General features: G+C 39.9%; 1 protein-coding gene across 2 annotated transcripts in view; it reads left to right on the forward strand.

Annotated features, from left to right (window-relative positions):
- Positions 1–25,428, forward strand: part of Pafah1b1 (platelet activating factor acetylhydrolase 1b regulatory subunit 1) — an 81,478-nt gene that overhangs the window by 13,951 nt on the left and 42,099 nt on the right. The window lies entirely within an intron of this gene.

Here is a 25,428-nt window from a genome sequence, read left to right on the forward strand (position 1 = left end):
GTAGACCAGGCTGGCCTCGAACTCACAGAGATCCACCTGCCTCTGCCTCCCGGGTGCTGGGATTAAAGGCGTGCACCACCACACCCGGCAAGAATCTTGTTTTTTTTTTTGAGACAGGGTCTCATTATGTGGCCTTGACTAGCCTGGAACTCAGAAATCTGGTCTGCCTTTGCCTCCTGAGTGCTGGGATTAAAAGACATGCACCTCCATACCCAGCAGAAGTAAATAATTTTTTAATACGATTACTATGTAAACAAAGCTGAATTTGGTGGTGAATGCCTGTAATTTCTGCACTCAAAGGCAGGAATGATCTCTAGTTCAGGGCTAGCTTGGCCTACACCATAAGGCTCTGTCTCAAAAATAAAATCAAATGTCATGGTAAGGAAAAGTTTTCAACTTTGCCTGCTTTACTTTTATCCACTTGCATTGTTCTCTAGGGACATGAGTATGTGATTCATACTTTTTGGTTTGTGCAAGTTGTGAGGACCACCCCACAGTGCAGTTGAAGGCTTAAAAAGATACAAAACTTTGTAAATTATGAAGTACTGTGCAAATGCAAGGCATTTATTGTTATATGCACTCATGCACCTGAAAAGTTTTAAGAAGAATTTAAAACTGATATAATCTCAACCATCTAGCTTGTCAGCCTGTATTCATCAAATACCATTTCCAAGGGCTGTGTATGGGTGATCCTGGAGTGGAGCTCAACTATGTATTCCAGGATGGCCTTGATGTCAGAGATCTGCCTGCATCTACTTCCTGAGTGCTGGGATTAAAAGCATGAGCCGCCATGCCAGGTTTTTTTTGTTTTGTTTTGTTTTTTGAGACAGAGTCTCATGTAGCCCTGAGTGGCCTGCAACTCACTGTGTAAACCAGACTAGCCTGGAACTCACAGAGATCCACCTTCTGAGTACCAGGATTAAAGATGTGTATCAACATGCCTGGCATAAATACTTTTAAATTTTTTATTATTTTTTAATTTTATTTATTTTATGTGTATGTGTGTATTGCCTGCATGTAGGTAAGTGCACCCGTGTCATGCAGTGCCTGAGGAGGTCAGAAGAGGCTGTCAGATCCCCTGGGACTGGCGTTACGGACAGTTGTTAGCTGCCATGTGGGTGCTGGGATTTGAACCCAGGTCTTCTGCAAAAACAACCAGTGTTCTTAACCGCTGAGCCATCTCTCCAGCCCGTAAATACTTTTTAAAAAAGTATTTTGCTTACTATTTTTATTTTAGGCATATGAGTGTATTGCTTGCATGTAAGTAGGTACACCCATGTCGTGCAGTGTCCATTGAGGTCAGAAGAGGGCGTCAGATCACCTGGAACTGGAGTTATGGATAGTTGTCAGCCACCATGTGGGTGCTGGAAATTGAACCCGGGTCTTTTACAAGAGCAGTCAGTGCTCTTAACCACGAAGCCATCTCTCCAGCCCCCAAATACTTTTTAAAATTTATTTTTAGTTTTAATGATGTGTACTTTTGTACGTCTGTGTGTAGGTATGTGCATATGTGAGTGCAGGTGCCTGAACAGTCCAGAAGAGGGTGTCATAGATTCCATGGAGCCAGAGTTACAGGCAGTTGTGAGCCACTTGATGTGGGTACCAGGAACCGAACTTGGATCCTCTTTAAGAGCAGTATGTGCTTTTAACACCAGAACCATCTCTCCAGCTACACAAACACATTTTTGTCTGGTTCCCCAGTAATGGGGTTATTTGAGTGCTGGCCACTGAATCCCAGGCTTCCTGAATGCTAATAAGCATGTTTCCTTACTGAGTCATACTCAGTCCCAGTAATTTTTTTTAAAGATTGAATTTACTTTGAAAACAATAGTTCTACCACTGCCTTATTTCTTAGCTGGATCACACTTTCACCTGCCTAATTTAATTCGTAACCCCTTACTAAGGAAGCATAAAACCAAAATTCGCATAAAAAGTGAAGAGAAAGCCAGGTGTGGTGGTGCACACCTTTAATCCCAGCACTTGGGAGGCAGAGGCAGGCGGATCTTTGTGAGTTCAAGGCCAGCCTGGTCTACATAGAGAGTTCCAGGACAGCTGGGGCTACAAGGAAACCTTGTCTCAAAAAGACAAAACAAAACAAAAAACAAAGTGAAGAGAAAAGGGCTAGGAGATGGCCTGATGACTTGTTTGGATTCCCCAAACCTAGGTAGAAGCCAGATGAGGTGGTTCAGGTCAGTAATCACAGAATTTGTAAGATGAAAGATACAGGAGAATCCAGCTAGCTTGGAGTAAGCAGTGCAGTAGCGAACAGTGGCAATCTTGCCCCCCAAAACAGGGTGGAAGGCGAGGACTGACAGCTGAGATTCACACATACACCGTGGCACAATAAATATATTTTCTTTTAAAGGGAGTAGCAAAAAGAAACAAAAAGGATAAGAGCTGAAAGCATGCCTTAGTGGTTGAGTGTACTTCTCTAGCGTGTGCGGGGCTCTGGGTTCAATCCCTAGTACCTCAAGGAAAAAAAGAATTGAGCATTATCACAGCCCTATAATGCTAACATTCTTGTAATCCTACCACTTGGGAAGAAGAGGCAGGAGCTTGAGAGTTCAACACCAGCCTGCAGCGGAGTCGAGACCTTGTCTTAACTGGAAAAACAAAAAGCTGAGTTGAGGGAAATTTAAAATACTAGCCTAGAGAAGAAATAATCATTATAATCACCTTAATATTTAACCCAATGGAAAGAACATACATGACAGTGCATGAAATCTGGTGGGGGGGGCAATGGGAGGGGGTCAGATGGGGGCGGGGGGTCTAAATTTTATTAAGCTCTATTATATGAAATGTACAAAAACATTTTAAAAAAATGTAGTTTTTGTTATTTTATTTATTTTTATTTTATGTGTAAGCATGTATTGCCTGCATGTAGGTAAGTGCACCTGTGTCGTGCAATGCCCGTGGAGGACGGAAGAGGATGTCAGATCCCCTAGAATTGGAATTATGGACAGCTGTTAGCTGCCATGTGGGTACTGGGATTCGAACCTGAGTCTTCAAGAACAGCCAGTGTTCTTAACCTCTGAGCCATCTCTCCAGTCCCCAAAATGAAATATATTTTAAAAAACACAAAGAATTCCAGCACCCACATGGCAGCTAACAACTGTCATTAACTCCAGTCCCAGGGGATCTTCCAGCCTCTTGTGTCCTCTGCGGGCATTGCATGACATGGTGCACTTACCTACATGCAGGCAATGCAGGCATACACATAAAATAAAAATAATAAAAATTTTTTAAAAGTTTAAAAACAAACAAATTTTCATAATTACCTAGATGAGAAACTGGGTTGCAGAATGCTTCAATATCCTTCTCGTAGTTTCAGTTCCACCCAGGCCAAATAAAGACAGTTTTCCAGTTGAAAAAGAAAATCAAATAGTTATCTTCTTTTTTTTTTTTTTTTTGGTCTTTTTGAGACAGGGTCTCCCTGTAGCCCCAGCTGTCCTAGAACTCACTATGTAGACCAGGTTGGCCTTGAACTCACAGAGATCCGCCTGCCTCTGCCTCCCAAGTGCTGGGATTAAAGGCGTGCACCACCACACCCGGCAGTTATCTTTTTTAACTAACTGGATTAAGACACTGAAAAATAACCTACAAGTTTTTTTTCTCCTGCTAGTGCTTAGAAAGCTGAGAATTAAGTCTGTGCTCCGCCTATAGCAAGAATATTGTGAAATCCTTTTTATACTAGACCCTGATTCCTTAGCCCTTACTCTTAGCCTCCCAAGTGCTGTGGTTATATGCTTATATTATACCCAGATTCTCTCCCTCTACTGCTTCCCCATTAAGAATTGGGGCTGGAGAGATGACTCAGTGGTTAAAAGCAGTGGCTGCTCTTGCAGAGGACCCAGGTTTGGTTACCAGCACCCACATGACAGCTAACAACCATCTCTAACTGTGGTTCCAGGGGATCCAACACCCTCTTCTGACCTCTGTAGGCACTGCACTTACATACCTGCAGGCAATACACTCATATACATAAAAATAATAAAATAGGCCTGGCATGGTGGTGCATGCCTTTAGTCCCAGCACTTGGGAGGCAGAGGCAGGCAGATCTCTGAGTTCAAGGCCAGTCTGGTCTACATAGTGAGTTCCAGGACAGCTGGGGCTACAGGGAGACCCTGTCTCAAAAAGACCCCCCCAAAAAAAGGTTGAAAAAAAATAGAGGAAAGAAGAAAGACAGCTGAGGTTGGGCCTCCGCACCACATATGCATGCACAGACAAGAATAAACCATTTTCAAGAGCAAATAGTCGGCTGTGTGTGTGTGGTTTTTTTTTAAAAAAGGGCCATCTTCTTGTAATTGCATTTTGACCATGAAGCTCTTTCAAATCATTCGAACATTGCTTCCATCCTAGTCCAATGCCCCTGTCCTCGGGCTAGCAGGCTTCTCTTGCTTTAATGCACCTTAATAGTTTCAAAACAATCAATGTGGAACATCAATGTCAGAACATTCTTCTTGCTGGAGACTTGCAGTGATTTCTTCATTGTCACAATTATGTTAGGTTGCCTTTAGTATTCATCAACTTTGTAGTTAAAAAAATATGCCTCCTAGTGTTTATATAATCTCCGTCCCTTTTTCCCTCTCCTCCCTCCCTCCCTCCCTTCCTCCCTTCTCCTTCCTCCCTCCCTCCCTTCCTCCCTTCTCCTTCCTCCCTTCCTCCCTTCCTTTCTTTCTTTAGTCTTTTTGAAACAGGGTCTCTCTAAAGCCCCAGCTGTCATGGAACTCACTATGTAGACCAAGCTGGCCTGGAACTTACAGATATCTGCCTGCCACTGCCTCCCAAGTGCTGGGACTAAAGGCATGCACCACCACGCCTAGCTATGATGTTTTCTTTTTAAGACTTTTAAAAATTTATGTATGTATGTATGTATCTTTGTGTGAATGTATACCACGTGTTCAGGTGCTCAAGGAGGCCAGAACAGACTATTGGATTCCCTGTAGCTAGAGTTACAGGTATTTGGGAGCTGCCCAGTATGGGTGTTGAGAACCAAAATCAGGTCCTTTGGGAGAACAGTATGTGCTCTTAATCACCATCTCTCCAGACCCTTGTATGAACGTTTTATTGTTTGTATTCACTTTTTTTCCCTTCTGTATTAAAGCAATGAATTTTGTTGATACATAGTTCAGACTTTTTTTTTTTTTTGAGGGCAGGGCCTCATGCATCCAAGGCTGTCCTTGAACTTGCTTTGTTGCTAAAGATTGCTTTGGACCTCTAATTCTCCTGTGTCTCCCAAGTGCTGGGATTACAGTTGTTCACTACCATGCAGTTCAGTTTTGACTTTTATGCATTTATGTGAGTGCACCTGTGTCATGCAGTACCTCGGAGGTCAGAAGAGGGCTTTGAATTCCCCTGGAACTGGAGTTAAGGATGGTTTGTAGCCACCATGTGGGTGCTGGGAATCGAACCCAGGTCCTCTGCAAGAGCAGTCAGTGCTCTTAACTGCTGAGCCATCTCTCCAGCCCCAGTTTTGACTTTGAAAAAAAAATTTTTTTATTTTATGTGTATGAGGGTATTGCCTGCATGTATGTGAGTGTACCCATGTTTTGACTTTAAAAAAAAAAAAAAGAATTGCAGATAATTGTAACCATATTTAATTGTTGCTTTAAATGTAGCAGTTATAAGCAGAACCAAGAAAGGTACAAAAGCATTGTAATTTTTAACTATTTATTTTTATTTATGTGTATATGTTGGCCTGAACTATATGTGTACACTGGAAGAGCAATAAGCTCTTAACCATGCTGGTCCCAAAGTCTTTCAGTTGATTCAGCTCATTGATTTTGTTTTCCTACAAGATTTTACAATTGATATACTTTCTCTGATAGTACATGTTTCCAATTTTTTGTTTTGTTTTTATTGTTGTTTTTTGAAGACAGGATCTCTCTGTAGCCCCAGATGGCCTGGAACTCACTAGACAAGATTTGCTTCAGTCTAAGAGCTGCCTGCCTCTTGCCTCCAGAGTGCTGGGATTAAAGGCATGTACCACTGAATCCTGCTTACTGCCAGTCTTTAAAAAAAAGAAGATTACACTAAAGTTAGTCCAAAGCAGCTGAATTTCCATATGTCTTATTAAATACTCAAACTTCAGAATTTGTTTGGGTTTTTAAAAGAGAAGGGTGAAAATAAAGTGATTTAGTGTGTCTTTACTTTCTGAGAGTTCATTAAATTTTGATCTTAGTTTTATCATGATGACTGGAATAACCATTTAGGGAACACTAGCTATCTATTGTGTGCTAATTACTGTGAATTTATTTTAGAGATAGAATAAAAAATATGTCAGAGTTGCTGCTTAGGAGTATTGTTGAGAAGACATCACAACATATAATTACAGTGGAGTGTGAGAAATGTTGAATGTGTATATACAAAGTACTATGAAATCACAGAAGTTTGCTTAATTTTTTGTATCAAATATTGTATAAGATTGGTGAATAAAACTTGGGTTTTGTTGTTTATGGTAGCTGCTAAAAGTTTTGCTAATGCTTTTTTTTTTTTTTTCTTTTTTCTTTTTTCTTTTTTTTCTGGTCTTTTTGAAACAGGGTCTCCCTGTAGTCCCAGCTGTCCTGGAACTCACTATATAGACCAGGCTGACCTTGAACTCAACAAAGATCCCCTTGCCTCTGCCTCTCAAGTGCTGGGACTACAGGTGTGCACCACCACGCCCAGTTTGTTAATGCTTTTTAAATATCATTGGCAAATATTAAGTTGAACTTGTGTCATTGTCATTATTGACAGCTGCACAGGGCACAAGGCATAACCCTGATAGTATTCTTTTTAAAATTATTAAACTTATTTATTTTGTGTGTGTGCGTGCACGTGGTACAGCATGTGTGTGGAGGTCAGAAGATAGCCTGCTGCTTGGAGTCTGTTCCCAGTCTTCCTACCATGTGGGCCCTGGGGATTGAACTCAGGTTGTCAGGCTTGATGGCAAGTACCTTTATCTACTGAGCCTTCACTGGCCCCCTAAATAAAATATGTGTTGCCCAGGCTAGTCTTGAACTCTGGATTCAAGTGATCCTGCTGCCTCAGCTTCTAGAGGAGCTGCAGTTATAGGCAACATTACTGTGCCCCTATTAGGAAAAAAAAATTTTTTTAATGTTTCATTTTTTTGGGGGGGATATCTTTTTGAGACAGGGTCTCTCTGTAGCCACAGCTGGCCTGGAACTCACTATGTTGACCAGGCTGGCCTCGATCTCAGAGATCTGCCTGCCTTTGCCTCCTGATTGAGTGCTAGGATTAAAGGCATGCACCACTAAACCTGGCCTGTTTTCTTTTTCACTATGTAGGCCAGGCTGAAGTTTTTTTTTAAAGGAGCTATAGTATGACATAATTGACTATAAAGTACTATAACTATAGATTATTTTATAATTGCTGATAACTGAAAATAAAGGTAGTTAATTTGAAGAGTTTTGCTTTCAAAGTTTTATTTCCAAGAGGATTTGTTGAATGCCTGGTATGAGAGATGCAAAATTGAATCCAGGTTAGTGTTTGTCCCTAAAGAGATCAAGCTTGTACTAGAGACAGTATGTGTACAGTTACAGCGAATGTGGAAGAGAGTAGTCTAAGAATCAGTAGAGATGTTTTCCTAGAAAACACTCATGCAGAGTTTGTGTGTATAAACAATGTATAATAAAAATGCAGTCTTGCCTTCTTGACCTCTTATGAACCATTAGCGTGGGAATCAGAAACAAACTCAAGGCTTGGTGTAGTGGTGTGAGCCAATAACCTGACACTTGGGAGGCAGAGGCAGGAAAATTTCTATGATTTAAAAAAATATATTTTTTATTTAATATTTTTATTTTATGTGTATGAGTGTATTGCCTGTATGGATGTAAGTGCACCCGTGTCGTGCAATGCGGCGGAGGTCAGAAGGGGGCTTCAGATTCCCCTGGAACTGGAGTTAAGGATGGTTCATAGCCGCCATGTGGGTGCTAGGAATTAAACCTGGGTCCTCTGCAAGAGCAGTCAGTGCTCTTAACTGCTGAGCCATCTCTCCAGCCCCAATTTCTATGATTTTTGAGCCTAGCCTTAGCTTAACATACTGAGCTCCAGGCCAGCCTGGGTTATATGATGAGACCAGGTCTTAAAACAAAAAAACAGAGCCTGGGAGTATAGCTTAGCGATAGAGCACTTTCCTAGAATGCGCCAGGGGCTTGGGCTCCTGTAGCCCTTGGTTGGGGGGGGGGGTAATGACTGGGCTGAAAAGATTGCTCAGTGGTTAGGATTGCCGTTTGCTCTCGCAGAGGATCTTTGTTTGGTTCTCAGCACCCTCTAATACCCACTTCTAACCATCTCAGGCACTCACATGCACCTGTGTATATACATATGTAGATATACATAAACCACATAAATAAAAAAAATTTTTTTTTTTTGGTCTTTTTGAGACAGGGTCTCCCTGTAGCCCCAGCTGTCCTGGAACTCACTGTGTAGACCAGGCTGGCCTTGAACTCACAGAGATCCACCTGTCTCTGCCTCCTGAGTGCTGGGATTAAAGGCGTGCGCCATCACACCCGGCAAAATAAGTCTTTTTTTAAAAAAGCCAACCTTGATTTGAATACAGGTTTTGCCACTTTATTAGCTGTTTGACTGTAATGGACTTTTATCCTTAAATTGGTTTCTTTGCTGAATGTCGTAGAATTAAAAAGTGTTTCATTAGCTGGGCATGGTGGTGTACACCTTTAATCACAGCACTCAAGAAGCAGAAGCAGGCAGGTCTCTATGAGTTCGAGGCCAGTCTGGTCTACGTAGCCAGTTGCCAGCTAGCCAAGGCTACATAGTGAAACCCTGGCTTTGAAGAAGAAAAAAAAATTAAATAGGAACTATAGAAATTGTATGTACGTAACAATGGTGAAACTAAGGAAAGTGGTATGGTGCTAGAGATGTAGTATACTTCATAGATTGTTTGCCCTAGCACGTAGGAGGCCATGGGTTTTATATAAACTCTGGCATCTTAAGAACTGGGTATGGGGGGCTGGAGAGATGGCTCAGCAGTTCTGAACACTGTTCTTGCAGAAGCCCTGTGTTCTAATCCCAGTACTCACATGGCAGCTAACAACTGCCCATAACTTCAGTCCCAGGGGATCTGACAGCCTCTTCTGTCCTCCACGGGCATTGTATGACACAGGTACACTTACCTACATGCAGGCAATACATGCATACACACAAAATAAAGATAAATAAAATTTCTTAAAAAGTTTAAAAAAGGCTGGGCGTGGTGGCGCACACCTTTAGTCCCAGCACTTGGGATGCAGAGGCAGGCAGATCTCTGTGAGTTCAAGGCCAACCTGGTCTACATAGTGAGTTCCAGGCCAGGTGGGGCTACAGGGAGACCCTGCCTCAAAAAGACAAAAAAAAACCAAAAAAAGTTAAAAAAAAAACTGGGTATGATCGCTCACACCTGTAGCTCTTGGGAGGGAGGTAGAGGTAGAAGGATCAGAAGTTTCAGGTCATCTTTGGCTGCACAGGGAGTTTTAGGCTAGCTTGGGTTATATAAGGAGACTTTGTCTGAAAAAAATTTATATATGATGCTACCTACACACCTTTAATTCCAGCACTCAGGAGGCAAAGGCAGGTGGATTTCTGTGAAATTGAGGCCAGGTTGGTCTACATAGTGAGTTCCAGACAAGCTGGGGCTGCAGGGAGACCCTGCCTTAAAACAAACAAAATCCTTCCAGCAATGAAGTCATATACCATTTACTACAGGGATTGTTTTAAACATTTTATATGTATTATAACCCATTTAATCAGCTTGGCAGTCCTGTGAAATAGGTGCTGTTATTATAAGTAACTGTACCATAATTTTCAGATAGATGTTTGCAAGCTATGTCTAACAAGCCAAGTCTTGCCTATTACTTGTCTTTATATATGACTTGTGGCTGAGAATTTTCTTTTTTCTTTTTTTTTTCTTTTTTTTTTTTCCCGGTCTTTTTGAGACAGGGTCTTCCCTGTAGCCCCAACTGGCCTGCAAGTCACTATGTAAACCAGACTGGCCTTGAACTCACAGAGATCCACATGCGTCTGCCTCCTGAGTGCTGGAATTAAAGGCGTGCATTACCACGTTAGGCATGAAAATGGTTTTAAAAAATATTTGGAAAGCATAAAATGGAAAAAAAATGTAAAATTTATTTGGTAAATTTATAATTTGTAGGAAAAATCCATACAACTCAAATTTCAGAGTCCATACCTGGGAACAAAGCCATACCTTTATTCTTCGGTATTGTTACTTTCTTACTTTGGTGACAGAATTGAGTAGTTCCCACACAAACTGAATAGTCCACAAAACCTAAGATACTATCTAGGTCTTTGCAAACTGTCTGGTTTAAGTGCAAAGGGAGAGAAAATGTAAACTAAAAAGCAAAATTAATAGAGAGATAAGAGGATGTCTTTATTCAAATATAGTAAGAAGACTTGATAGTTATAAAATGAACAAACTAGCTGTGTTTTATTCTTAAAGGATTTCGTGAAGTTTTCTTATAAAAGCTTGATAATTTTTTTTAATGGGGCTGAGTTGTTTTTATAATATGGTCAAAGATATCTGAAGGATTTTTTAAGTATTTCTTTGAATGACAGTTACTTAAATTACAATAGAAATTTGAGTCTCTTTGCTTTCTAATCTGATACTGCTCTTGGAGCCTAGTAGCTAACAAATTAATTTTTATGGTGTTGAGGATCAAACCTAGGGCCTAGGTGATATTTTCTGACACTGATATTTCTCATTTCCCCTTCTTTGTAATTTTGGTTTTGATTCTTTTTTTTTTTTTTCCTTTTTGAGACAGGGTTTCCTTGTAGACTCAGCTGGTCTGAAACTCGCTCTATAGACCAGGCTGGCATTGAACTCACAGAGATCCACCTACCTTTGCCTCCCAAGTGCTGGGATTAAAGGTGTGTGCCACCATGCCTGGTTGGTTTTGATTCTTTAATATTAGCTATCATTTGTCCTGCTGACTGGTGATTTTGGCAGGGGGAATGGGATGGGAGAGAGTCTTAACTATGGAACCCATTGGGTTGCCCAAGCTGGCCTTGAACCCTCAGCAACAGGCATCTAAGTTACCACTTACCGCTTTTACTGTATGGTTCTTTATTGATGGTATGTATCAAAATTTGTACAAAAGTAATTTTAAAATTTGTATGTCTTAAATATAATCTTCAAGGATGAGGCCTAACTCTGATTTTTCAAAGTTTCTTGGTTGATTCTGATGCACACTTCTAGTTCAGACCCTAATAGTTACTTTAGCAAAATTAATTTGAGAAAAAAAGCTTCTGTGTGTGTGCTCCATTTACTGTTTGTTTCCCAGTGGTGGTTTCTAGCCTAAAGAATTACTGCCTGAATTTATATAAACTGTTAGAGGTCAGAAACACCAATTTGTTGAATCAGTTTAGTGTGCATGGAATAGTAGACTCCCAAGTTGGAAGTTGCATTACGGTACAAATGATATAATTTAGTATTGTAGTTTTTATTTTATGAGGTAATTATTTGGCAACATACAATTCCAGTGAGTTTTAAAATAGTGAATTTAATAGGCTAGAATATAGGAAACCTTTTTTTTAAGGAAATAATACTTTTAAAATATTTTATTATTTTTATTTAATGTGTATGAGTGTATTGCCTGCATGTATGTGAGTGCATCTGTGTGTGCAGTGCCTGTGGAAGTCAGAAAAGGGTGTTGGAGCCGCTGGAACTGGAGTTATGGACAGTTGTTAGCCGCCATATGGGTGCTGGAATCGAACCTGGGTCCTCTGCAAGAGCAGTCAGTGCTCTTAACTGCTGAACCAACTCTCCAGCCCCTAGGAAACAATATTTTATATTTCAGAATGATTTTCAAAATAAATGTGTCTAACAGGTTCTACCACTGTACATAAACCATGGCAATTATAGATCCTTTCCTCATATTTTCAATTAATTATAGTGTATATTAGCACCAAAGTAAATTCAAAAGAAAAAAAAGTAACTCACACTCTCTAATACTTTAAAAAAAGTATCTACCTTTTTTCACATTCCCTCCTCTGTAGGCATGTATGATACAAAGCAACTAACTGAGATTTTAAAACTTGAGAAAAGGCTGTGCACAACAAATTTCAAACAAGTGAAAAAGGAAGACATCTTTATTTCATTTGGGGACTATGAGGAAGTAATTGTTGAGGGTCTATCAACAAATAAACACAGCTGTCTTGTTTATTATAGGGTAGAAGTACTTTTGTTTTTTGTTGTTGGTGGTGGGTTTTTTTTTTTTTTTTTTTTTTTTTTTTTTTTTTTTTTTTGGTCTTTTTGAAGCAGGGTCTCCCTGTAGCCCCAGCTGCCCTGGAACTCACTATGTAGACCAGGCTGGCCTTGAACTCACTGAGATCCACCTGCCTTTGCCTCTCAAGTGCTGGGACTACAGGCGTGCGCCACCACGGTTGTTGTTGTTTTTAACTTTTGATAGCCCTCAAAAGCAATAATTTGCCTAGAGAATACCTAGGGAGTAGAAGTTAAGCAGTAAGAGCTTATTCATTATACAGTTTAGTGATAGTATAAGCCTATATAAATAAAGGATTCTATAGTACTATAACTACAATTGACAAGGGTATGTGGGGTGGGGAAATTGATAAATCTCATTGATTTTAAAATTGGTTCATTTGGGCTGGAGGGGATAGCACAGCCATTAATGGCTAAAGCTAACAACCAAAACATAAAATTGGTTCATTTGATGGTGAAGGCTGACAGGTCTAAAATTTTCAGAGTAGGCTAACAGGCTGGAGACTCAGGGAAGAATTGCTGTTGTAGTTCCCATCTGAAGGCCTTGGGAGTCTTTTCTTATAGGCCTGCAATAGGTAGTGTAAGGCCCACCTATATTACAATGAGTAATTGGCTTTACTCAGGTATACTGATCTAAATGTTAATCCTATCTAAAAATACTTTCACAGCCACATCTACATTAAGTGTTCGGCCAAATGTTTGGGTGCTGTGATCTGGCCAAGTTGACACATAAAACTATCACTTGGAGTATAATAGAAACCATGTTACAATGTTGATTCTAGTCTTCTAGTGAAAGGCAAAGGACAGCACTAAAAGTGATTGATAGTACTGGAAAAAAATGGACACCTAGATTTGACTTACATTGTATTGAGATCTATGTCTGTCTGATTTCAAACCCCAAAACCTACTTTCACAAACCTATAGACTGTCTATTTTCACTACTTTAATATTAGAGTTATTATACTTGAGATTAGTAGGAGTGATTCTTGGTGAAAAAGTATTTTTTTAGTTTTATGAGGCAGGCTCTTGAGGCTGACCTCAAATTCCATATTCTGACTCAACCTCCAAATGCTGGAATTACAGGTGTGATCCACCACACACGGTCCTAATCTTTGGTTCAAGACTAATTGAAAAACAAAATATTTTATTTACAAATGTTGAATGAATAACTGAGATATTACTAAATGAATCATGGTTAGTTGTTATGGGAAACTGAGGTCTGGGGACATGGAAGCATGGAGGACCTAGTGTCCTAACACCCGGGCCAAAAGCTGAGTTTGATGGCTTGCACTTGTAACTCCACTACTGGGAGGCAGAGATTGTTGAACCAACCTGACCTGTCTTTGTTACTGTCTGCTAGTAGCCGGTCTCAGCAAATTACGAGTTTCTAAGATGAAGCAGAATAAGAATAGATAAGTTAAAAATGCTGATATTTGATTTAAAGCTTTCAATTATTTAGTATTTTAAAATGTAAGGATGAGAAAAGTAACTTCTCGTTTTAATTATTTACAACACTCAACATACATTTTTTGATTTTTGTTGTTTTTGTTGTTTTTTTTGAAGCAGGGTCTCAAATTGTAGCCCAAACTGGCCTTGAACTTGTAATCTTCCTGCCTCTTCCTCCCAAACTATGGGATTACAGGTATAAAGCACTTCATCTAGCTTATTTTGATTAATTTTGTAACCTTTTTAAAATTTATTTATTTATTTATTTTGGTCTTTTTGAGACAGGGTCTCCCTGTAGCCCCAGCTGCCCTGGAACTCACTATATAGACCAGGCTGACCTTGAACTCAGAGATCTGCCTGTCTCTGCCTCCCGAGTGCTGGGATTAAAGGCGTGTGCCACTACGCCTGGCCTGCTACCCTTATTTTTATCAAAACAATTTTAAAACTTGTGGGGGTAGAGAGATGGTTCAGTAGTTAAGAGTACTGGCTGCTCTTGCAGAGGACCTGGATTTGGTTCCCAGTACCCACATGGCACAGTTATCTTAGCTCCAGTTCCAGAGGATCTGATGCCTTCTTCTGGCATCCACTGGCATTATACTCATGGCTGGACTTTATATACATGAGGCAAAACATTGATACACATAAAATGAAAAAAAATTAAAAAACAATTTTAAAACTCAGTATGTTAGCTGGGCATAGTAGTGGTCCATGCTTACGATTGCAGGACTTGGGGAGGTGAAGGCTGGAGGATCAAGAGTTCAAAGGCAGCCTGAGCAATATGAGACTGTCTCAAACCTCCTCTTTCTCTCCAAAAAAACCCCAGTGTTTGTGTGTATATATATAATAAAATGGGGGAAATCACAAAATACTCATCTAAGGAAAGAAAATGAAGTTAATTGGGAGAGTAACTTGTCCTATGTAATCTCATGAATGTAGACTATTGGATATTTTTCAGAATATATAATACAGTGATTTCATAGGAAAATTTATTGTTTTTGTTTTCCACTATTTAGTTGCACTGCAGTATAGACTTAATGATCAGTTTAAAACATTTTTACCAAGAATTAAGAATTTATAGAACTTTTGCATAACGTGGGTGCACTTACATACATGCAGGCTACATAAAATTAAAATAAATTAAAAAAATAAAAACAAAATAAATAAAAATTAAGAATTTATAGAATTTACACTCTGGTGAGATGCCTAATGCCATGGCAAAGAACATTGTTGATGAGATGATGAAGAATTCACATGAGGGGGCTGGAAACATGGCTCAGTGGTTAAAAGCACTAGCTAGCTGTTCATGGAAAGGACTTGAGTTCAGTTCCTAGCACCCACAGGGGTGGCTAACAGTAACTCCAGTTCCAGGGGATCTGACACCCTTTTCTGCCCTTTTTGGGCACTACATACACACGGTACACTTACATGCAGGCAAAACACTCATACACAAAATAAAAATAAGTAAAATATTAAAATAATTTACAGGCATATTCAAAACATCCAGGATTTGTGGACGTGAGAGGTAGTTCCCTCCCCTCCATTCTTTGAGGGCTTATGCAAATTCTGTGCTGTTGTCTAGCCATGCAAATATCTGAATGTTTTAGATGGTCTAAAAATAATTTGGAGGAATGAGGATAAGACAATATAAGTGAGTAGTTTCTTTTTCCAAAGGAAAAAATTATGTTTTATATGGGGGGAGGGTGATTACTTTGATTTTTCTTTTTTAAATCTTTGTGTGTGTGTATGTTGGGGACGGTGCATGTACAGTGGTGCACATGTGTATTTCAGAGGAGTCTACCCTGCAAGAGTTGGTTCACTGCTTCTACCATGTGGGATCCAGAAATCAAACTCAGGTCCTCAGAATTGGCAGCAAGCGCTGCTGACCTAGTTTTTCTTAATGGCACTCACTAAGAGATCATACACATTCTCTACTGTACTTTAGGAAAAAATTGTTGACATCTGTAAGAAAGCATGTCCCATGTTCTTTGCTGGTGTTTGTTGTATTTTAGTGGGGACTTTGCAAATACATTAAAAATGGATGGCACTAAGTAACATATATATATATATATACTTTTTTTTTAAAGATTTTGAATGAAAGTACCCTACCCAGGAAGGAAGGGAGATAATGTTCCTCCCAGTGCCAGGTATAGACACCTCCCTTCAAGTTGTTGGTCAAGGGGGTTCCAGAGATACCCAATGCAATATAGGCTATTGCCACTGCTCTTGGTTCCCCACCAAAATTTGATGGTATGACCCTGCTTCTAAAGACATCACATACTTTGGTTACAGGACACAGAATAAGCAAGCTGGCACTGATCTAGATGTTTCCTCCCTGATGGGTAACTTTCATAGGGAGTTAAGGACGGTTCATAGCCGCCATGTGGGTGCTGGGAATCAAACTCGGATCCTCTGCAAGAGCAGTCACCAGTCTTAACTGCTGAGCCATCTCTCTAGCATGTATATTTTTTACTTATAGAATTTGTTAACATTTTTATGTTGCTAAACAACCTCACTAAACCCTGCGAGATAAATTTCACATTTAATCCATTTTGCAGTTGAGAAAACTCAGATTTAGTGAAGAAACTGAACACAGCTTCTCCCCCCTTTATTTTTGAGATAGCCTCACTCTGCAGCCAAGCTGTCCTCAAACACATGATCCTTTTGAGTGCTGGAATTATAGGCCAGCATTACCATTCTTGGCCTCCAACACAAATTTTAAATTTTAGAACTGGAATCCTGACTGTTTTTTCCCTTTATGGTTTGGGAATTGAATCTAGTTTCTTATGTCTAGGCAAGCTCTCTACCACCGAACAATGTTCCCATCCATCTTTATTTGTATGAATGTTTTACCTGCATGTATGTAAGTGCACCATGTGAGTGCAATGCCTGCAGAGCTCAGCTTTTTACATAGGTTTTAGAGGATTGAACTTAGGTCTTCATACTTGTGTGGCAAATACTTTACCCACCAAGCCATCTTCCCAGCCCTTTTTTACTTTTTTATTTTTTGCTTTTTATTTTCAGTTGCTCAAGCAGGTGTTCAGATCACTCTGAAGCCCAAGTAGGCCTTGAACTTGAGATCCACTTGCTTCCGCCTCTGAGATGCTGGAGTTAAAGATCTGCACATCTACACCCAGCTCCTGATGTAAAAAAACTTTGTATCTGTGTGTGTCTCTATGCATCCCCTGTCACACACACCTGGCCATCTTCTAATTTTTAAAAGATTTTTTTATATGGGAAAATATCTGACTATAGACAAAATTAAGGTGACAGTGCAACGGGGTGTGGCAGCACACCCCTTTGATCCCAGCACTTGGAGGCAGAGGCTGGCTGTCAGATCTCTGTGAGTTCAAGGCCAGTCTGGTCTCCATAGTGAATCCAGGTCGGCTGTGGTTATAGGGAGACCCTGTCTCAAAAAGATGAGAGAGAGAGAGAGAGAGAGAGAGAATGATTTTTTTTAATTCTTTAGTAATCAGGTTTCTAGTCTGTAGTCAAAAATTTCCAAATGTTTGCTCATTGCTTTATTTATAGTTTGTTTGGGTCTAGATGGGAGCCTTGTTTATAAATTGCAGCTGGTAAAAATGGTAGTTGTCTCTTTGATTTGATTTATGTATTTAAACTTTCAAGACCAGTCTCAAAGATCTTGAGGCCTAGACTGGCCTTGAACTCATTGTGTAGCCCAGCCCAGATTGGCCTTGAAATAGTAGGTGATCTTTGTGCCTCAGCCTCCCTAGTGCTGCGATTACAGGTTTGAGCTGCTCTGCCCAGCTATAGGTCTTATTAATCCGCAGATTCCCTTTCTGTCTCCTTCCTTGAATCTGAATCATTTGTTTAATAGGGCCTTATATAGTCTAGACTGTATTGCTTGTATTCTCATGTGTATTGGACAGTCTTCTGCCCTCTACTTACTGCAAATTGATAGTTGGAGTTAAAGGCTTAATCAGATTCAGAATTGATTTTTGTGGCAACAGTATTTCATAGATGATAGTTTTTTCACTACACCAATATAAAATGCAATTATGTAGGTATAATTGTACATTATGTCTGGTTGTTTGCTTTTGTTATGTTAGTAGTTTTTGCTTAGAGTGTCTACAGTTAAGGCTTGGGAGTATTTTGCTAGTAGTGGCATTAAATTTTTTCATAACGTCATTTTTCTTGTGTGTTTTTTTCCTCAACATTTAAACATCTCTTGTGGCAGAAAAATAAATGCTTCTCAGTGATGATATCTGTTTACTTAATTTTTGTTTATGGTACTATCTCTATTCCATCTTCTTGCCCATTTAGATACTGTTTTCTAGCCAGGCATGGTGATTCACTCTTAAAATCCCAGTGCTTGCTAGCTTCAGGCAGGAAGATTGCCTTGAATTCCAAGTGATACTCTGAATAAATAAAAAGAATGAGCTGGGTAAGCCTTTAATCCCAGTACTCGGGAGGCAGAGGCAGGCAGATCTCTGTGAGTTCCAGGACAGCTAGGGCTACAGGGAGACCCTGTCTCAAAAAGACAAAAAAAAAAAAAAAGAACATTGTCTCTACCATGTTAAGCCATTTCTCTAACATTTTACCGCTACCATTGTCATCAGGCTATAAGTCAGCTCCATGCTGAATGCAACCAAACCATCTCACCCCTAATTTTGTTTTATATTTGGACAACTTTGGATAATGTTCATTTACTTTTCTTCTCTGACAGACTCTGTCCTGTTTTGCTTTTATACTTACTTAAAAAAATTTTTTTATGTGTATTAGTGTTTTACCTGCATGCACATGAGTGCACCCGTGTTGTGCAGTGCCCATGGAGGTCAGAAGAGGGTATTAGATCTCCAGAACTGGAGTTAAGGATGATTGTTAGCCGTCATGTTGGTACTGGGAATAGAACCCAGGTCCTTTGCAAAAGCAGCCAGTGCTCTTAACCTCTGAGCCATCTCTCCAGGCCCTCCACTTACTTTCTTAGTTGTTTTTTCTCAGCAGTTGTCAGTCCCTCCCCATCTCCCATACCCCGTAGTTTACAGAGTCAATATACACTCTCAGTCATTCATATGCACACACTACACATACTCTGTCCCTCAAACTCATACACACCATGCTCATTCTGTCACTCTCACATATACACATGACCTTATTCACACACTTTCCCTCTCCCTTATTCTGAAGATTGAACCCAGAGCCTTCTGCAAGCTAAATTAAGCAAGTCACTGTGCTATGTACCTCCAGATTTTTGCTTACTGTTCTTAATTATGTTGATTGATTAATTTTGTGTTTGTGTATATTAGGACAACTTTCAGGAGTTGGTTCTTTTGTTCCACCATGTAGGTGCCAGGGATTGATTGAATACATGTCAGCCTTGGCAGCAAGCACCTTTACCCACTGAGCCATCTCAACATGCCCTGAACCCTAATCTTTTAAGTGTTCTACCTGGCTCTAGCTTAGGCCCTCTGCTAAGTTTCCTTTGTACACCATCCATAGATCTTTGTGTCTGTTGCTGTGGTTTTATTTACCATCTCTTAAGTACCACCCTTTTTGTATATTGGTTCTCTGGAGAAGTGACTTGTTTGAAAAGCTGAGTGTGGTGGTATAGAGGCTGAGGCAGAAGGATTTCAAGTTGAAGGGCAGCCTGAGCAACATAATGAAACTGCATCTCAAAAATAAATGACTGGGACTAGAGATGTAACTTATGTGTTAAAAGCATGCCCTGCATTCAATCCTTGGACTGCATAAAGAGATGTGGTGGTGGCACTCCTGTAATCCTAGAATTTGAGAGATGGAGGCAAGGTGATCAGGAGTTCTAGACCACACATGGCTACATAGAGTTTGAAGCCAGCCTGAGATACAAAGATAAATATATAAATCCTCTAAGTTTTTTTTTTTTACAGTGCTATCCCAGTGTAGACCCTCATTATCATTTTCATTACTGCATAGTTCTTTTCAGGTCTGTTCACTATGTACATGAGAATAATTAATGAAAAACTTGACTATGACTTCTCATTGACCCCTACAATGAATTGTACAGGCCTGCTTTTATGCTTCATGCCCTGTTTAAACTGCTGGCTTCATGAACACACTTGGCGACACACTGTTCAGTGTGTGTGTGTGTGTGTGTGTGTGTGTGTGTGTGTGTGTGTGTGTGTGTGAGAGAGAGAGAGAGAGAGAGATTTTGTTTCTTATGTACTTATGTGTATATGTATATGAGTATGTACACATGTGTGGATGGGTACAAGGGGAGGCCAGAATAGAATGTTGGATCTCTGAAGCTCTGAAGCTGGAGTTAAAGGAGGTTGTGAGCTGCTTGATGTGTGAGTGCTAAGAACCAAACTCAGCGTTGGTCCTTTGGAAAAGTAGCAAGCACTCTTACTGATTCAGCTTGCCTCCCTCGTCTGTTCAGTTTCTGTTGCTTGTTTCTTGCCTGGTGGTTCTAGTACATTGTAAGTTCTTCTTTTTTTCTTTTTCTTTTTTTTTTTGAGACAGGGTTTCATTGAATTGTGAATTCTTGACAGGAAAGACAAAGTTTTTTCACCCATTAAACTTGGTGTTTAAGAAAATTGCTGGCACATAGTATAGTTTGTTTTGTTTTCTTTCTTTTATGTAGTGAGATAATGGTCTCATTACATAGCCCAAGCAGGCCTCAGCCTCTGGAATGCTGGGATTATAGTTAAGAGCCCCCACTTTGACTGTCATATGTGTTTGTTGGATAAATAGGTTAGTTGTATACCAGTGTACATTAAATGATTCATTTATGTTTCTGTTTTATCATTTTTATATAGTCCTGCTATTCCAGTGTTGTCATTCTTATTTATTGATTTGCTTTTTTGGCTAGAAAATATTCTGTATTGTTAGACTGTGAAATAAATGGTACAATCTTTTTTCCCTGATCATAGATTTTTGCCAGGCCTCTTTTATTCATGATCAGTTCTATGTCAGTGGGTTTCTGTTGTCTTAGACAGTAGGAGCCTATAGGCATTTCTGATAATTAACTACCTTCATAAAATCTTCACTATATCATGCCATTTTTCAGGGTATATGAGTCACTAGGTACTTTAGCTTGGTGACTGTTGTCTTATAAAACTGAGAGTTGTTAAATACCAAAGACTTGTCCATTGTATTTCTAGGTTATCCCCAATGTTGGTTCTAATTTTACTACTTTTTAATAAGGGGCAGGAGAGATGCCCTTAGAGATGCCCTTAGGTTTAGTGTACTGGCTGCTCTTCCATATGACCTCGGGTTCAGTTCCTAGCAACCCACTTGGTGACTAACAACTGTCTGTAACTCTGGTTCCAGGGGATCCAGTGCCCTCTTCTGACCTCCACAGGTACTGCACACATATGGTGCACATACATAGGTGCAGGAAAAGCATACACACTCATAAAAAATAAATCTTTAGGAAAAAAAGATCATAAAATGAATTTCTGCTTACATTTACTAGAATTGCACAAGGAAGATATAGCTCCATTCAAATATATCAATCAGCTACCATTGGGAGTAATTGAGCTCTCACTTTTAGAGCTTATATTTGAAACTAAGATTTGTTTTTTCTCTGTTTTTTTGGGGGGGTTGGGTGGGGTCTTTTTGAAACAGGGTCTCCCTGTTGCTTCAGCTGTCCTGGAATTTACTACGTAGACCAGGCAGGCTGGCCTTGAACTCAGAGAGATCTGCCAGCCTCTGTCTCCCAAGTGCTGGGATTAAAGGTGTGTGCCACCACACTCATTTCTTTTTCTTTACTGACAGTTTCACCACTGTATTACCAGTGTCTACAACAATGCCTGGCATGGTCATGGCATAAAGAAGACACTCAAGAACATGAGCCTCCTTTCTTATGTTGTGATATGTCTTTTGATTATGCATTAATTACATTATAATTCAGGTGATTTTCTATTACTTTAAAGCATCCCTTTGGATTGAGTTCTTTATATATAACAAAAGCCTACATTTTAAGTAAGATCATTTCAGATATATTTCATAAATCCAGAGGAAATTCTGTCTAGTTATTTGCATATAAAGCAGTTTAACTTCTCTTTGTAAAATAGACTTGAAAAGTTTTGGGGTTTGTTTTTGTTTGTTTTTAATGGAAATTTGCTATATTGCCCAGGTTGTTCTTGAACTCCTAAATTTGGGCTCAAGTGATGCTTCTGACTCAGCCTTCAGAGTTGCTGGGTCTGTAGTTGCTGACCAGTGTCTGAAGAACAGCTGTTTATAAAACAGCTTTTGATTTTTCTCACAAAATTTTATCTCTGTGTCTCTCACTTAGTGATAGTACTTTCAAAATAATTGTGTCAATTTTATGATGTTACAGATATAACAGGTAAAGGCTCTGAAATGATAACATTGTCAGAAAACAAGGTTACCAAAGTGCATTACTGTATGACCATGTAGAATCAAGATAGTGCATTCAGTGTTTTGTTTGTTTGCTTGGCTTTTGGTTTTTTGAAACAGGGTTTCCTGAAGCCCAGACTGATCTCAAACTTGAATGTAGCTGAAGCTGGCCTGGAATACCAGTCCTGAAATTACAGGGCTCATGTACCCAGGCTGATCTTGATCTTGCTATGAACTCACTATGTAGCTGAAGATCATCTTGAACTTCTAATCCTCCTCCTGCCTCCACTTCCAGCGCTGGAATTGAAGATGATCTTCACCATATTTACCTAGTTTTATGCCATATTGGGGAGTAAACTTGGGATTTCTTCATGTGTAGATGAAGCAAGCACTCTACCAATTGACACATCCTCAATCCCTAGTTTATTTATTTTTATTATTTTTATTTTGTATGTATTCGTGTATTGCTTGCACGTAGGTAAGTGCACCTGTGTCGTGCAATGCCTACGGTGGACAGAAAAGGCTGTCAGATCCCCTGTACTGGAGGTACAGACAGTTGTTAGCTGCCATGTAGGTGCTGGGATTCAAACCCGAGTTTTTCACTTAGTGATAGTACTTTTCAAAATAATTGTGTCAATTTTATGATGTTACAGATATAACAGGTAAAGGCTCTGAAATGATAACATTGTCAGAAAACAAGGTTACCAAAGTGCATTACTGTATGACCATGTAGAATCAAGATAGTGCATTCAGTGTTTTGTTTGTTTGCTTGGCTTTTGGTTTTTTGAAACAGGGTTTCCTGAAGCCCAGACTGATCTCAAACTTGAATGTAGCTGAAGCTGGCCTGGAATACCAGTCCTGAAATTACAGGGCTCATGTACCCAGGCTGATCTTGATCTTGCTATGAACTCACTATGTAGCTGAAGATCATCTTGAACTTCTAATCCTCCTCCTGCCTCCACTTCCAGCGCTGGAATTGAAGATGATCTTCACCATATTTACCTAGTTTTATGCCATATTGGGGAGTAAACTTGGGATTTCTTCATGTGTAGATGAAGCAAGCACTCTACCAATTGACACATCCTCAATCCCTAGTTTATTTATTTTTATTATTTTTATTTTGTATGTATTCGTGTATTGCTTGCACGTAGGTAAGTGCACCTGTGTCGTGCAATGCCTACGGTGGACAGAAAAGGCTGTCAGATCCCCTGTACTGGAGGTACAGACAGTTGTTAGCTGCCATGTAGGTGCTGGGATTCAAACCCGAGTTTTCTGCAACAATAGCCAGTGTTCTTAACCACTGGGCCATCTCTCCAGCCCTGTGTTTTTTGTTTTGTTTTTTTTAAAAAAAATATTTTGTTTATTATTTTTATTTTATGTGTATGAGTGTATTGCCTGCATGTATGTGAGTGCACCTGTGTCATGCAGTGCCGTGGAGGTCAGAAGAGGGCTTCGGATTCCCCTGGAGCTGGAGTTAAGGACAGTTCGTAGCCGCCATGTGGGTGCTGGGAATTGAGTCCAGGTCCTCTGCAAGAGCAGTCGGTGCTCTTAGCCACTGAGCCATCTCTCCAGCCCACTGTTTTTTGTTTTTAAAACACACTGCAGGGACACAAAAATAATATTACATCAGTTTGTTGATTTAGTGCAGTGTTTAAGAGACCTTGAAATTGCTAAGTAGTTTATTTACAATCATAAATGCCAGCTATTTGAAGGTTATTGGGGGCCAGTGTCAACCTTAAAAGGTCACTTCAGTTATGGTTGGCACTATTTAGTATATGTACAGTTTATAGAATCTTCATGTTTTGCTTTTTAATATCTTTTTAAAGAAATTACAAAATTTGGGGGCTGGAGAGATGGCTCAGCTGTTAAGAGCAGTAGCTGCTCTTGCAGAAGCCCTGGGTTTGATTCCCAGCACCCACATGGTAGCTAACAACCATTCATAACTCCAGTTCCAGGGAAATCTAATGCCCTTTTTTGACTTCCACAGACATTGCACAACAGGGGTGTACTTACACACATGCAGGCAATACATTCATGCACATAAAATAAAAATAAATATTTTTTGTCTCCCTGTATCCCCAGGTGGCCTGGAACTCACTATGTAGACCAGGCTAGCGTCAAACTCACAGAGATCCTCCTGCCTCTGCCTCCCGAGTACTGGGTTTAAAAGTGTACACCAGCGCACGTGGGTAATAATTTTTTTTAATTACAAAATTTGGGGCTGGAGAGATGGCTCAGTGGTTAAGAGCACTGGCTGCTCTTATAGAGGACATGGGTTTGATTCCCAGCACCCCACATGACAGCTAATAACTCCAGTTCCAGGGGGTTCAACGCCCTCTTCTGACCTCCATGGGCATTGCAGGACAGAGGTGCACTTACATAATGCAGGCAATACACTTGTACACATAAAATAGTAAATAACAATAAAATATAAATATATTTTAAAATATTAATGTTTTTATTTTATGTGTATTCGTGTATTTCCTGCATGTAGGTTAAGTGCACCCGTGTCGTGCAATGCCGGTGGAGGACAGAAGAGGCTGTCGGATCCCCTGGAACTGGAGTTATGGAGAGTTGTTAGCTGCCATGTGGGTGCTGGGATTTGAACGTGGGTCTTCTGAAAGAACTACTACTGTTCTTAACCACTGAGCCATCTCTCCAGCCCAACAATAAAATATTTTTAATTACAAAATTTAATTTTGTCTTTACAGCAGAATTAGTCTTTTAGAGCAACTACGTATTAATATTTGAAATTAAATATATATGTCCCATAGCATGATTAGGAGTAGGTAAATGTGTGTTAAATTTTAAAATAATGCTGTTTTGCTGGGTGTGGTGGTGTACACCTATAATCCCAGCACTGGGAAGGCTGAGGCAGGAAGAGTGCCAAGAGTCCAAGCCAGCCAGGGGTACCTAGTGTGACCCTGTTTAAAAAAATGGCAGCAGCAAAAATGTGTCACTTTGTCTTGAACTGTTGGAGGTAATTTTAGTTACATAAAATGTGACTGGGTGTTGTGGTATGTACCAGGGTCTGTCATCCCAGCATTCTCATGAGGGCAGGAGGATACCATACAGTTTAAGGCCAGACTGATTGCTTTTCTTAACTGTAGGGGCAGGCAGATCTCTGTGAGAGCAGGACCAACCTGGTCTACATAGTGAGTTCCAGGCCAGCTGTGGCTACAGAGAGACCCTGTCTTTTTAAGAAAAAGAAAAAAGTCATCTAACATTCATATTAGCATTACAGTAAGTCTCATTGAAAATGTATTCTGCAACTGATAGTTTAAAAATAATATAATTATTGCCGGGTGTGGTGGCACACGCCTTTAATCCCAGCACTTGGGAGGTAGAGGCAAGCGGATCTCTGTGAGTTCAAGGCCAGCCTGGTCTACATAGTGAGTTCCAGGACAGCTGGGGCTACAGGGAGACCCTGTCTCAAAAAGACCAAAAAA

The sequence above is a fragment of the Nannospalax galili genome, unplaced genomic scaffold (assembly GCF_000622305.1).
Source record: "Nannospalax galili isolate Female #2095 unplaced genomic scaffold, S.galili_v1.0 scaffold212, whole genome shotgun sequence".
Taxonomy (NCBI): Eukaryota; Metazoa; Chordata; class Mammalia; order Rodentia; family Spalacidae; genus Nannospalax; species Nannospalax galili.